Genomic DNA, 16326 nt, shown 5'->3' on the forward strand with positions numbered 1-16326 from the left:
TTATTATAATTACCAGAAAATATCCTTCCTTAACGTCGTGACTCGTATGCTACAACATTCTGCTTAGTGGTATGATTGGCCTCCCTTAGACGAAGGTTATGGTCGAAGCTGCAGACAGGAAGAGGGTTTTCTATTATGTTTTACTAGCTCAAATAAATTAATTTGTTTGAGCTAATATCCTGTGGTTTTGGGTGGCTTAGTGTAACCATTATGTACAGAATATTTTAGCTTCTAAGGGAGCCTTTGTACTAGGTTGGGATGGACCAGGTCGGTAATTAACATGTGGGTAAATATTTACTATAACAATATTTCTTATTAAGAAAATAAGTAGTTTTCCTGTTGTACTATAGGTACTTTTAACAGTTCTGATGCAATTGGGGAAAACGCATATTGTAAAAAGTTTTTGGAGAATCTAACATTCCAAAAGTTGACTGAAAAACCACATTTTAAAAGGGAAGTGAACATAACGCCACCTAACCTAACTTAGGAGCTGTATCCTTACTCAGTAATTTGTCTATTAGTGTGCTTTTTTTGGTAAATGTGTAGGAGAGCTCCGCGCTCGATTTAAAAGTTTCTAAAAGTAGAAAACGAAAAAAAACAGTAAATTAGAGCTACAGTTACCTTGAAACTGTGAGATAATCCTCCTACAACCACCTAACTCTTACACAGAAAATGTAAGCATAAACCTACTACTACAATTATGGGGGACCCCAGTGGGAAGCGGGGTTTTTGGGTGGGGGGAGGAGGAGAAAAGTGATTTTTCGGGGCACTACCGAACCTAATACAACTACCTACCCTACCCTGGGGGCCATGTACCTCTACCTAGGCCTACCGGGGGGGGGGGGGGGGGGGGGGGGGGGGGGGCTCCGCCCCCCCTGCGACCCCCCCTTAAGGCCACAGTAATTTTCAGGGCACCACCGAACCTAAGACACCCACCTAACCTAGCCTATGGGGCCCTGTACCCCTACCTAGGCCTACCGGGGGGGGTCGCTGCGACCCCCCCTTAAGGCCACATTGAGTTTCAGTTCAAACGAAACAAATTCAAATGAAAACGCCTTTTGCAAAAAAAGGAACACAAACTTCAAATTAGTCTCAATATCTAACTTACCTTTGAAACAAGACACGAAAAAATTGCACCTCCTCTTCCTTTTCCCACGAGTAACCACACTACGATCACACCGGAATGCTAATTTGTTGTAATCTATACGGCACACATTTTCACAATTAGGGCACTTTTTCTCTGCCAAAATCAAACCATGACGTTGAGCAAATGCAATTAGCAAATCAACTTTCCCTGAATAATGTACACAAAAATCCCCATAAGAAATAAAGCAATTGTCACAAGTGACACAGTCGGAACGGGATGAAGGTCCTGCTAATTGCTCCATACTTCACGGCAAAATGAGCTTTTCAGTTTGAAGGGAGATCCAAGACGTGCAAAAATATTCCTCCGCGGAACTTCACGTAAACTGTGGTAACTGGTGGAAAAATAGCAGGGATAAGTGAAGTAATAAGTGTCAGCATTGGCTAGATTTGTAAAAACCGCCATGATTGGTTTTCAAACAGTGTGACGTCAAGAAAACACCTGTTATTGGTTAGAATAGCATTGAGAACTAGTTTGCCATACGCAGTAAGGCGGTGAAACAGCTCATTTTAGCCAAGACATCACACAGTAAACAAAAACAAACACTTAGAAAAAATCCAAGTGAAACATAACTATACACACGAATATCTTCGTTAAATAGAAGCTGCTCATATATTGACTATTATATAAGCGTTCTATATGATATAATAGTGAATTGTAGGTGTTTAAATTCTTCAAGATCTTCCGCGGAGCTCTCCTACACATTTACCCTTTTTTTTCCCATTCGTATGGGGTAACACGGTTGCCATCTTTTGAAGGACTTTGATTTGGCTTTTGGGGTGGACCGTAGTCCCAACCGGCTGCCCTGCCTGTCATCGCGTAAACCCCAGTGGCTTATGTTTGTGCTGTACCAGCCACCATTGCCACTCCTCCCAGCAGCGAGGATTCATGGCGTAGTTTTAGGTCCAGTTCGAGACATGTGAGGTGTCTGTTATGTTTTTTAAAGGTGTTGGAATGGCTGTGTTTGTGTGTGTATTAGTCTGTAACACCCATTTGCTTTATGCAAACCATCCGTAGATTACATACATAATCCTGAGGCGTCTACATGGATAGCAAAGTGTCCTCCGTTCTGAGTGGTCAGGTGCGGAGTTGAACCCGTGCCACAAACTTCTACGAAGTCCGAGCTTGCTGCGCAAACCGACTCGGCCATCGAGGCTCCCGTATCCTTACTCGGTAAATATATACTAAATTCAATTATGGGAACACCAGTCTGAAACCGGCATTTTTTTGTTTTGGAAATGTCGAAAACGAGTTATTTGTACAGTAGGGATAACAATAGTCAGAAATACAAAGGAAACACAAGATAACCAGTGGGAAAAATATATGGTTCATGTAAATTGCTGAACATTAAAGTATAATTAGCTATGATTCACTAAACCTCCTTATAATGGTTTTTGCTCCGCTGTAGCATGCTTCGCTCGCAAATAAACTTATTCTCACCTCGTCTATGTTCTGGCAACCTGTACAGTCCATGTTGAGCTGCTCTCGCAAGAACAGTGGCTCATTATTTCAGTGTTATTTTTCACTTTCACATGAGTAACAATAGCGATTCACTGAAGGGAGAGGGTTTCCATCTTGATCATTTACCTACATAAATGATGTGACTAAATTTCGAAGAGCTTGTACTTCCCTAAAGTTCCCCTTTGGAGACGTCTTTATGTGATGGTGGTTAAACTTAGACTGAAGGGGATGGTGGAAAAAAAATGGCTATTTTAAAACAGCATCCAGAAACGTGCATAAATATTTGGAAGCTCGTAATTGGTTACAAAAGTCAGGTAATAATTACGTCATACAAAACAGAAGAGCAGGCCAAAGCGAGTGCAGGCAACGTGTGCACAATAACTCGCTATCAGTCTCCCAAATGTAAACAGTGTACTAGGAGTCAGAGATAGACTTAGACATTTTAAGAGGGAGAGGTAGACTTAGACATTTTAAGAAGGAGAGATAGACTTCACATTTTATTTGACCGATACGTAAATTATGACTAAAAATCTTCATTTGTCCCGTAACTGGAATACAAACCAACGCTATTTATAGGGGTATTGCTTTCAGTGAAGCTAAAAGGACGAGCCATTATAATTTAGTAAGGGTTAACTACCCATCCGCTAGTTAGTAGGGGGTTAGCCAGCTACACCCCTCACACACACACACCTGTGACTGAGCCTCACTTTGCTTTTGGCTGGATGGAGAACGATTATCACCGCTCTTCCTCCTCTCCATTTTGGACTGCCATTAACTGTTTGTTCCGTAACTGGAATACAAACCACGCTATTTATTAGGGGTATATTACTTTCGGCGTTGCTGAAATGACAAGCCATTAAAGTTTAGCGAGGTTAACTACCCAGACCGCTAGTTTGCGGGGGTAGGGGAGGGTAGCTTGCTACCGCCCCCCTCTCACACACCTGTGATTAAGCTCACTTTGCTTTTGGCTCGGATGGTGAATGGACGTTGCCGCTCTTCATCCTTCGCCTTATTTGGACAGCCATTAATCTGTTTTTTTGCTTTTTCTTTTTCTAGTGTGTTTGTGAAGTTGACTTCTGCTACCATGCACACCTGGAATATTTCTCCGAAGGTTCCTTCGAAGGGAGGAAAACCCAAGGCATCTTCTTCCGTCTCCCGACCCTCGTTTGGCTTCTTATGAGAGACCGTCGAGTGGTAGCGTAGACCAAGTTAATGTCGGCCAACCCCGGTCCTCGAGAGATGGTACTGCTTCCCCTAGCGAAGCGGCCCCACTACTCCCCCCGGGTGAGGCCTTGTCACTAACCCCTTTGTTACAGGTTTGGTCGTCCTTGGGGCTCTCGGGTCTGCCCTCCAAGGGCGCATTGCTGCAGATCATCCGTAAGGATGCTACTGTTCAGCTGTCATTGTCACCGTCAGAGGTAGATCCTCTGGCCCTCGTCGACGTTGTAGTGTCAGAGGTGTCACCCTTGATGTCATCCGACTCCTCTGCCCCTCCAGACTCCAGCGGTTGCTGCCGACTTAGTTTCCCCCGATCTTGAACATCCTTCGAGGGGGAAACTAAGTCCAACGTCTGTTTCTCCTGCGAGTGTTTCTTTCCCCTCGAGGGAGTTTACTCATAGAGACTCCTCTTCGGAGGACTGCTGCGGCGTACGGTCAGCTTGCTGATCCAACGGCCCCTAGAGGGCGCCATCGTCGGAAAGCTCGCCCTCCACTTCACCTCAGATCTCTCCCTGCACCATCGGTGAAGAGGTGCCTTTTCAACTCTTCTGCTTCGTGGTCACAGCTTTCACTTGCAGAGGAGTCTCCGCTGCAGTCATCTGACCTTCGACCATCACTGGACCTGGTACTAGCCCTCCGACTTCGGTCCTGGACCTCTCTGCGGATCGTTCGCGATCCCCATCGGTGGATGAGCGCCCTAAACAAAGGGCACATCCCAGTTCCTGACCTTCCACCCATCAGACCTGCCGACCTTCCATCACCGTTCCTGTTCCTGTTAAAGCCTCTTGAGGCCCTTCCGAAGTGCGCAGCTGCACGCCATCGCCCTGCAGCTCGCCAACCTCCTACAGGACATCAGCGCTCACCAGCAGCTCATCAACACCAGCCTGCTCGTCAGCGCTCTACAACGCTTCGGCGCGCCCCTTATAAACGGCAGCTACAACATGCGCCTACGCGGCAACACTCCTGCTGGTCAGCCCTCCTGCGCCCATGTGCACAAAGTTGCCTGCGCGCCCTGCGCCCATGCGCCCATGCGCCAACGGTCTCCCATGCGCCAGCGCCCTCCAGCGCGTCTGCTATCTCCTATGCGCCAGGGCTCTCCCACGAGCCAACACTCCCCTACGCATCAGCGCTGTCCTGAGCGCCAGGACTCTCCTGCACGCCAGCACTCTCCTGCGCGCCATATCTCTCCTGTGCACCAGCGCGCGCCAACATTTGCCTGCACGTTAGCGAGCTCTTGGGTGCCATCACTCTCCTGCGTGCAAACATCACATGCAATCCAGCGCTCTCCTGCGCGCCAGGTCTCTCCCGTGCGCACGCGCCAGGATATGAACGTCCGGCAATCTCCTGTACGCGCGCGCCAGCTCTTGCCCACGCGCCACTACTCGTTTGTGCGCGCAAGCCAATGCTCGCCCATGCACCAGCCCTCACCTACGTGCCAGCTATCACCTGCTCGCCAATATTCTCCCTCGCATGCGCACCAACAGGTGCTACACCCGGCCAGGTCACCATCACCTCATTCCCCTCCCCTCAAATGCATTTCAGCACGCCCTTTGGGAAAAGGGAAACAGGCACCAGCAGAGGGGTTCAGGATACCGAAATTGCCTTCTTGTAAGGCGGACCCACCTATTACGGTGACTCCTCGTAGGGAACCTTCAGTCATTCAACCTTGCCCTATCTGGTCGCCGCGTCAGAGCAGCCTATACAGTAGCTCTAGACTCGCAACACAGAGCCATGGCTTCCTCTACCCCATCGAAGAGGAAAAGAGGAGTTCTCGACGCGGTCACTTCCTCGAGGGTGAAACTGACTCCGATCAGGCCATCAAGGCTAGTCCCTCCAGTATCTCCCCAGGGATACTCTCCCACCCTCCCTTTACCAAGGGAGTCGCGTGAGGAAAGACTCCTCCATTCCACCGTCGGAGAAAACCTCCCTTCACACTGAGAGTTCCCTACAGTCGGAGATCCGGAGGGACACGGCATCCAAGCCTTCGATATTGGAGTCTTACCTCCTTCCTCGGAAGGAATCCAAAGACTCCTAAGACCCTGCCATAGTCCTCTGCCAGGACTTCAAAGATGGAGACAGCCAGCCACTCGAGGATGTCCGCGACCCACCCCGAGAAGAGCTCTTGGGAATGGAAGATGGAGACTTCGCTGCAAGTCCAACATCAGAAGGAGAGCAAGAGTCAGAACATGCATTCTGGCAGGTCCTGACTCTTATGAGGGTTCTCAACGGGTTTTCCAACCCAGAGATACTCCCAAAGGCTATTGCTCAGCCTTAAGCCTCACCTTTAGACAGAAAGGAATGGACATTTCTTTATTGCTAGAACTTTCCTTACTCATACGGAGTCATGAATTTACCGGTCCTCAGTCTGAAGTGAGACCTCCCCCGTGGAACGTGGTTTGAGTCCGGGGAATCGCGAGTTTGATTCCACCGGGACTTGTCGCCACTGGAGGGATCTCTTAAGAGACCTCCCTATGAACCATCACGCCAGACAACAGATCACCACCTGACTTGGGAGACGGTGTTCCTGGTAGCTTCGGCTTCGGCCAAACGAGTCGGTGAACTTCATGGTATCTCATACGACATCGCCTATACAAGAGGATGGGGAGAGGTAACGTTCAGCTTCGTCCTTGAGTCTATTGCTAAGACTCAGAACTGGGGAGTAGCGGATCCATGATTTGACTCCTTCCGGATTTCTATTCTCCGTTCTGTAACAGATGACCCAGACCATCTCTTACTATGTCCAGTGAGGAGTTTGAGGCTGTATCTTAAGAGAACAGCCACAGCCCGTCCCCTTGTGCCTGCACTATTCGTCAGCACAGGAAGGACCAAGAGGAGGGTCACCAAGAACATCATCTCAGCATTGATTCGCAAGGTCATAGACCATGCATTGAATCCAGACCCTCCTCCTTCACGTCGCCCCAGAGCTCATGGTTTCAGGGGCGTAGCTACGTCCCTGGCTTTCAAGAGGAACTTCTCAGTGATGCAGGTTCTTCAAGCTGGAGTGTGGAATTGTCAGACCACATTCACATCCCACTACCTGCAAGACGTGACCCACAGGAAACTATACATTCTCTATCGGTCCTGTGGTGGCTGCACAACAGCTGGTTTAAAACCTCAAGCTCCTTATTGGACAAGTAGCAGAAGGTTGAGGGCATTGTTACCCAGTTTTAGTCTGCGTGAGTGAAAAGGTTTGACTGGCTCTTATTCTTTTCTACATCCTCCCCTCTCTTGGGGAAAGCAGCATCCTGGGTTCTCTGCACAGCTGACCTCAAACCACTGTAAGTAAACCATGCTCCCTTGTGTACCTAGTATTAAGACTAATACTGTTGCGTCCCCATACCCTGGCGATGTGGTATTGGGAAAGTCTTGGTTACACAGTTTTTCCTTCTAAAGACTCGTAATAACTTTACCTGGACGGTCGCACTTCTATATACCTCAACACACAGCTTGCGTTGGCCGCAGACCTTGCATAGCAAGGTTTTACCGAGGTGCAGGGACTCCTTATTTTTGAGTACTGATTGATTGATTTAAAGTTTTAACCTGTTAAGCGTCCCCCCTGGACCAGGTTGCCGCTAACGTACCGTCACGCTTTTTTTGCCCTGAGCGGTCATTTCACTAATAATAATTTTTCCAAGTTAATATAATTTCTTTATGCTTATAATTCATATTTATAGTTAAAAGTAGAGATATTAATTAAATGATGGAATAAAAAAGACAATTAATACTACTATTATTTCATTTCAAAAGGCTATATAATACTGAATATTCTAATGGGTTCTTTTTATCTTCAATTGTAAATCTTACGCCAGGATCAGCAATAAAAGCAAAGGGACAAGTCCCCCCCCTCTCTCTCTCTCTCTCTCCTCTCTCTCTCTCTCTCTCTCTCTCTCTCTCTCTCTCTCTCTCTCTCTCTCTCTCTCTCTCTTCTCCATATCATTTCCTGTATAGTTTTCAAATATGTTCGTCATACATTTGTACATTATTTATCCACTTTATCTCTCTCTCTCTCTCTCTCTCTCTCTCTCTCTCTCTCTCTCTCTCTCTCTCTCTCTCTCTCTCTCTCTTCTCCATATCGTTTCCTGTATAGTTTTCAAATATGTTCGTCATACATTTGTACATTATTTATCCACTTTATTCTTTCTCTCTCTCTCTCTCTCTCTCTCTCTCTCTCTCTCTCTCTCTCTCTCTCTCTCTCTCTCTCTCTCTCTCTCTCGGCATTTCGTTTCCTATATAGTTTTGTGAAATCTCGTTGTCCAGTCATTCGGCAATGAGAAGTCATTTTCGCTCTCGGTATGGAAAGAAAACTTTGTTTCTTCAATATCCTCATCACTGGAGGATTCAGAACTAGTGCTCTCATTATCAAACAGGTTATCATTATCAAATTCCTCAACAAGAATATCATTTATTTCATCTAAAGAAATAAACTTCACCTTTAGATCGCTCATTGTAAAAGGAACCACAAATAACCTTATCCGCATAAAAGCCCGAAGCGCACTGAAAGGAAACCAGTTTTCTAACATCAAGCTACCTTCAGAAAAATAGTTGCCAGACATCATATAAGTTTCTATTTACAGCCCCCATATGTTGAGAGTGTTGCCAAGTGATGATCCTATACTTACTATACGAGTAAACGTATTATCACGAGACTGACGACTTGATAAAGGCAGTTAAAGTCATGAACGGAATATGCAGTTGAAGGCGGTACCGAGTAGATCGTGGTGAACGGTTTATCACGTGGGTGATGCTTAACAGGTTAAGGCATCCTGATTAGAGTACTGACATATTCAGAAAGGAGCCCCCGGGGAAAGCCAAAATCCAGGTTGGCAGGGACGTCCACCCTTCCTAATGGGTGAGTCACCCCTAATAAATAGCGTGGTTTGTATTCCAGTTACGGAACAAATGACAAATGTGTAGATTGTATTTTTCCTAACTATACAAAACTTAGCTATTTATACAAACTTGCCCACCAGCTCTATCCCCCCCTGAAGCCCTACCTCCAAGCAAAGTGAGCTCAATCACAGGTGTGTGAGGGGGGGCAGTAGCAAGCTACCCTCCCCTACCCCCACTAACTAGTGGTGTGGGTAGTTAACCCTCGCTAAACTTTAATGGCTTGTCATTTCAGCTATGCCAAAAGTAACACCCCTAATAAATAGCTAAGGTTTGTATAGTTAGGAAAAATACAAATTATCTACGAATTTGTCATATTCTGATCCATCCATCTTCAGGGAAGTATATAAGGATCATCCACGACAACAGGCAGATGCTGTGCTTTGGTCTTACGACAGCCCCTCAAGTTTTCACGAGATTGTTCGCCCTAGTGTCATCTAGGGTCCACAGGATCAGAATACGTCTCCTAAGATACCTCAACGATTGGCGGATCATAGCAGACTTAGTGGCAACTCTTCCTTCTTTGGCACTGAGACAGAATCCTCACGTTTTGCCAAGATCTGGGTATTGTGATATATCTTGAAGTCATCCCTACTTCCCTCTCAAAGTCTTGTATACCTGGGAATTATCATCGAGAGCAACCTGTAGAAAGTCTTTCCATCAGACAACAGAATACAGAGGCTGAGGAAGGGGTCAAGTCCCTTCCTCTAACGAAAAGTGCTCCCACACCAGCAGTGGTTCAGTCTCCTAGGTCACCTATCATTCCTGGCTTGTCTAGTGCTCAATGGCTGCCACCGAATTCGATCTCTTCAGCGGAGGCTAAAATCCAGTTGGGTTCAACATGATGACTCCTGATATGTTGGTCCCCATGGGACCCAAACAACAGATAGACCTGATGTAGTGGGTTGCAGACGAGAATCTCCACCGAGAGATTGATCTTCTCTTCCCTCCCCTGGAATTGATGCTCTATTCAGATACGTACATCAAAAGAAGGGTGGGGGCCCACATGCTGCATCACACAACCTCCTGGCTTTGGTCAGAATCCGAAAGATCATCATACATATACCGAAGCACTTTCCCCATTTTTTAGGGGTAGCTGACATCAATCAAATGAAAAAAAAGGGGGACCTTCCCTCTCGACGTTCCTCTCAGCCTGACAAAGGACTCGAACGAATTCGGCTGGTACTGCTAGGGTGCCACAGGCCACCCTCCCCATTATCTCCCCCATTATCCACCACAGATGAAGCTTCATAACGCTGAATCCCCTACTGCTGCTACCTCTGCGGTTATCCTAGGACCCTGAGGACGCAGCAGGACCTACTGGAACAGCGTCACAATCGCTCGCCATTCATTCCTATTTCTAGCATGCTCTCTTACCTCTCACATCTATTTTCCTAGCACCCAGAGCTTTCTTCACTCCTTCCATCCACCCAAACCTTGGCCTTCCTCTTGTACTTCTCTCATCAACTCTTGCATTCATCACCTTTAGCAAACAGCCAATTTCCATTCATGGAAACCACGGCCAAACTACCTCAACACATTTATATCCACTCTAGCTGCTAACTCATTTCTTACACCCATTCTCACTCACTACTTTGTTCCTAACCCTATATACTCGAGATACACCAGCCATACTCCTCCGACACTTCATCTCAAACACATTCAATTTGTCTCTCCGTCACTTTCATTCCTCACAACTCCGATCCATACATCACAGTTGGTACAATCACTTTCTCTTACAGAATTCTCTTTACATTCATGCCCAACTCTATTCTTTACCACTCCCTTCACTGCCCCCAATACTTTGCATCCTTCTTTCACTCTCTGACGTACATGTGCTTCCACTTTACCATTTGCTGCAACAACAGACCCCAAGTACTTAAACTGATCCACCTCCTCAAGTAACTCTCCATTCATGACATTCAACCTCTCACCACCTTCTCTTCTCGTACATCTCATAACCTTACTCTTACCCACATTAACTCTCAACTTCCTTCTCTCACATACCCTTCCATATTCTGCTACTAATCGGCCAAGCTTCTCTTCCAAGTCTGCAACTAGTACAGTATCATCCACAAACAGCAACTGATTTAACTCCCATTCAAGATCATTATCGTCTACCAGTTTCAATCCTCGTCCAAGCACTCGAGCATTCACCTCTCTCACCACGCCATCAAAATACAAGTTAAACAACCATGGCGACATCACACATCTCTGTCTCAGCCCCACTCTCACTGGAAACCAATCACTCACTTCATTTCCTATCCCAACACAAGCTTTACTACCTTTGTAGAAACTTTTTACTGCTTGCAATAACCTTCCACCAATTTCATATAACCTCATCACATTCCACATAGCTTCCCTATCAACTCTCTCATATGCTTTCTCCAGATCCATAAATGCAACATACACCTCCTTACCTTTTGCTAAATATTTCTCGCATATCTGTCTAACTGTAAAAATCTGATTCATACATCACCTACCTCTTCTAAAATCACCCTGTGCTTCTAAGATTGCATTCTCTGTTTTATCCTTAATTATATTAATCGGTACTCTACCACACACTTTAACAACCACACTCAAGAAACTAATACCCCTCGAATTACAACTCTCATGCACATCTCCCTTACCCTCATATAGTGGTACAATACCAGCACATAAATCTCCTAGAGATGAGGGCAGCCTTTCTGGACATCCAACAGTTCTATCAGTTCCTGGTAGGCCACTCTGTGGTGTTGATGAGTGATAACACCACGGTAGTGGCTTACGTAAACAAGCAAGGCAGTACCTCATTGCAGCCCCTATGTCATCCAGCAGTGGAGATGCTAAGATGGACAGAAGACAACTTGGTGTCCCTATTAGCCCGGTTTATTCTGGGCGAGTGGAATGTGCTCATGGACAATCTGAGCAGAGGGACTCAGATAGTGGTCTCCTAGTGGTCTTTGAATCTTCTAGTAGCCAACAAAGTTCTGATTTTGTAGGGTTCCCTGACTGTGGATCTGTTCCCAACGTCCATGAACAACAGGCTCCCGCTCTTCAGGCCCTCTGGGAAGAGGCATTCCAAGAATGGTGGGACAACATTGATGTTTATGTTTTTCCCCCATTCTGTCTAATGAAAAAAGTACTCAAGACCAGAGCATCCATCCAAGAACTTATTAGTGACCCTCATAGCTCCTCTATGGCATCATGCAGAATGATTCCCGAACCTTCATCACTTTCTGATGAGGGGCCCAAGAAAACTCCCTCCATGACACGATTTACTCAAATGACCACGTGAACATTTTCCTCAAACCCGTAGCTCCTCTGCGACTTCATGCTTGTAGGCGATCCAGCACCTCCTCTCTCAGAGAGGCTTTTGGCAACAAGTTGCGAAGATGATATCTGGATACCTGTGAAGATCTTTGGCTTTAGTGTACCAGGCCAAGTGGACTGTCTTCTGTATTTGGTATCACATAAGGGGTAACTCTCCCCTTGATGGCACTATTCCAACAATAGCGGAGTTCCTCGATTACCTTCGGGAGGAAAAGCTCCTCTCAGTCTCGGCTGTGAAAGGCTACTGCTCAGATTTGAGTCTTGCCTTTAGAGTGAAAGGAATTAATATTTCCTCTTCGTTGGAGTTTTCTCTCCTCATATGGATTTTCAAGCTTACCTGCCTCGAGTCAAAAATTAAACCACCCCCATAGAACGTGGTTCGTGTTATTCGGTCACTGAAGGGGGCTCCCTACTAACCATTACGCCAGGCAATAGATCCCCCGGTGCTTTGAATACGGTTTTATTAATCACTTTGGCTTTGGCTAAGAGAGTCTGCGAACTTCATGATCTTTCCTACGATGTCGCCCATTCAAGAGGATGGCGGGAGGTAATGCTCAGTTTCGTCCCTGAGTTTATCGCCGATACTCTAAATCCGGTAGTAGCAGATCCTAGATTCGGGTCTCTCCGGATTGTGAGTCCTTATAATGTAACTGATGATCCAGATCAACTGTTACTTTGTACAGTGAGGAGTTTGAGGTACTGTCTCAAGAGAACTGCAGTACTGTCGCTTGCTCTCAAGTGTCAGCATGGGAAGGTCAAGAGGAGGATCACCAAGAACATCATCCATGCTTGGATTTGCAAAGTCATAACCTTTGTACTGAATCCCTAGACTGTACAGTACTGTACATAAATTACTACATGTACTATACTTTACAATATGTAAATGTAGGCTACTTGTGCTGTGAGTTTTCAAACAGTGCAAGTCCGAACAAAAACTACGAACACTTGCAGTACAGTTAAGCTGTACTGTAGTGATTATAATGTACAGTACACTACAGTTTCAGTGAGTATTATATCAGATAGGAACAACAGTATTTTGTTGTTAAAAGTGTTTCGATGACTACTGTAGTGATACATACAGGTACTGTACTGTACCATATCCTTACCGTATCTAGTATGTAGTGTACACTTGTGCAAATGTACTATACACTTACTGAAATGTTTTCATTCAATTACAAAGTACTTGTACTGTGATAGAAACCAAGTAAAAAATTTTTTTTCTTTAACTGGAATACAAACCAACACTATTTAGAGGGGTATTACTTTTGGTGAAGGTGAAAGATGTGCCATTAGATTTTCATCAAGGGTTAACTACCCACACTGCCATTTAGAGGAGGTGTGGGGGTTAATAGCTACCCCTTTCACTCACACAACTTTGACTGTAACTCACTTGATTTTGGCTTGGACGAAGAACGGTTATTACCGCTCTTCCTCCTCAAAAAACTTTGGACAGCTATTACTAATTGCTTTTTTGCTTTCTCTTTTCATTTTGTATATTTATGCCTTCCCTTCTGGTAATGCATAATTGGCCTGGTCCTGAAGGCTGCTCCTGCGGAATATTTATGTCTGCTGTTGGCATTGATCCCCACCATTTCTGTCCGGCTTGTTGGGAGCAACAGTGTAATGTTGATAAGTGTATTGAGTGTCGGGAGTAGTCCGCTTCCCAGTGGGAAAGGTTTGGGCGACGACGGAAGAAGTCCAAAAGGGGTTCGTCTACTTCGAGGTCTTCCTCAAAACAGAAGAAACCTAAAGCTTCTTCCTCCCCCCCCTCGACCTTTTTCTGAAGGAACTGTCTAACAGTAGCGCAGGCCCTGTTAACTTCTGGACAACCTCGGGCCTCGAGAGACAGTATTGCTTCCCCTAGCGAAGTGGCCCTGGCTCTCTCCTTGGGTGAGCCCTTGTCTCTTTTTTCCATTTTGCAGGTGGAACTAACACACCAGCTCCTCAGCAACCTAGTGCCGGTAGGTCAGGATCAAGTAGCAGATCTACAGTGGTGGGTGGCAGAGGACTAGATCTTTTCGCCCCTTCTCTGGACTTGATGCTCTTCACAGACGCATCAAAAGAAGAATGAGGGCCCCTACTTGCAGCATTACATGTTTCAGGCCTTTGGTACGAATCCGAAAGGTACAGGCACATAAATCTCTTAGAGATGAGAGCATCATTCCTAGCTCTCCAACAGTTTTGCCAGTTGCTGGCAGGTCACTCTGTAGTGTTGATGAGCGACACTACAACAGTTGCTTACATAGAGAAACAGGGCAGTACCTTTTTGCAGTCCCTATGCCATCTTGCAGTAAAGATACTAAGATGGGCAGAAGAACATTAAGTGACCCTATCAGCTCGCATCATGCCAGGCAAGAGGAATGTGCTCACAGACAACTTGAGCAGAGCAACTCAGATAGTGGGCTCCGAATGATCTTTGAATCCTCTGATAGCCAACAAAGTCCTGACTTTGTGGAGTACCCTGACTGTTGATCTGTTCGCAACATCGCTGAACTTCAGACTCCCATTGTACTGCTCCCCAGTCCCGGTCCCAGGAAGCATTTCAACAACGGTGGGACAGCATCGACTTGTACGCCTTTCCTCCCGTTTTGTTTGAAAAGGAAACGGTTCAACAAAACCAGAGCATCCAAAAATCTAATGATGACCCTCATAGCTCCTCTATGGCATCTTTCAGAGTGGTTCCCTGGCCTTCTGCAACTTTTAGTAGACCACCCGAAAGAACTCCCTCCACGACCCGATCTACTCAAACAACCACTTTGTCTACATCTTTCACAAGACCGTCTAGTCTCTTTGGCTTCTTGCCTGGAGACTATCCAGTGTCTCCTCTCACAGAGAGGCTTTTTGCAGTAGGTTGCAAAGAGAATGTCTAAATACTTGCAAAAATCTTTGGCATCAGTGTATCAGACAGAATGGACAGTCTTCTGTGGGTGGTGTTGTGGAAGGGGTATCTCTCCACTTGATGCCACTATTCCAGTAGTAGAGGAGTTCCTTGTATACCTTCAGGAGGAAAAACTCCTTTCAGTTTTGGTGGTGAAAGGCTATTCCTCCTCCTTAAGCCTAGCCTTTAGATTTGAATGGAGTAGACCTTTCCTCTTCGTTGGAACTTTTCTTACTCATACGGAGTTATAAGATCACTTGCACCAGACGAAGATTAGACCTCCTCCTCGGAACATGGTTTGCATTTTAAAATCCTTAAAGGGTCCTCCTTATGAGCCACTGCGCCATGCAATAGACCGTAATCTCACTTTGAAGAAGGTATGCCTAATCACTTTAGTCTCGGCAAAGGGAGTTGGTGAAGTTCATGGTCACTCATGCGACATCGCCCATTCAAGGGGATCGGGGGAAGTGACACTGAGCTTCATCCTTGAGTTCATTGCAGAGACTCAAAATCCGGGGGTCTGGACCTAAGATTTGGACCCTTTCAGATTAGGAAGCTACATTCTGTAACTTCTGACCCAGATCAACTGTTACTTTGCCCAGTAAGGAGTTTGAGATACTATTTTAAATGCACTGCAGCGGCTCGACCCCAGCTTTCATCCCTTTTTGTTGGCTCGGGTAGGATTAAAAAGAGGGTCACCATGAATACCATCTCTTCTTGGATTTGCAAAGTCATAGACTTTGCTCTTAATCCTGGCCCTCCTCAAAGTTGAAGAACTTAGAGTTCATGATGTCAGGGGCATCAGTACGTCCCTGGCGTTTAATTGCAATTATTCTGTATTGCAAGTTCTACAATTGGGCGTGTGGAAGCGTCAGACGACCATCACCACCCACTACCTCCAAGACGTGACCCACAGGAGACTCGATACGTTTTCTATGGGTCCTATGGTGGCTGTACAAGTGGTTTAAGAATACCTCAGGCTCCTTGGTGAACAAGTAGCAGATGGTTGAGGGCATTGCTTAGTTGGGTTAAGTCTGGGATAAATGAGAGTATGTCTGGCATTTTCCTTTCTTCATCTTCCTCTGTCTTGGGGAACAGTGCCTTGGGTCCCTCTGCAAGTTGGCTTCAACCTCTGCAGTTAAGAATCACTTCCCTTGTGTAATTTAGTATAGTTAATAATTTTATATACTTGTACACGTTCCCAATGCTTCCCAGGAGGTAGGCTTTGGGAAACTATAAATCTTGTGTAATATTCCTGTTTAAGAACCCAAATATCCTTGCCTAGTCATTCGTGTGCTATCTTCCACAACCCCAAGGTTCCTCAGGCCGCAATAATACTCACTTTGTGTTTATTAGCGAGGTGTCAAGGTTCTCCTCAGATACAGTCTAATGCTGTACTAGGAAAACCAGGGTCAATGACTAAGCC

The 16326-nt window shown here is 45.9% G+C and overlaps 1 protein-coding gene across 7 annotated transcripts in view; it reads left to right on the forward strand.

Annotated features, from left to right (window-relative positions):
* Positions 1-16326, forward strand: part of LOC137651552 (solute carrier family 22 member 15-like) — a 221822-nt gene that overhangs the window by 35708 nt on the left and 169788 nt on the right. The window lies entirely within an intron of this gene.

The sequence above is a fragment of the Palaemon carinicauda genome, chromosome 1 (assembly GCF_036898095.1).
Source record: "Palaemon carinicauda isolate YSFRI2023 chromosome 1, ASM3689809v2, whole genome shotgun sequence".
Classification (NCBI taxonomy): domain Eukaryota; kingdom Metazoa; phylum Arthropoda; class Malacostraca; order Decapoda; family Palaemonidae; genus Palaemon; species Palaemon carinicauda.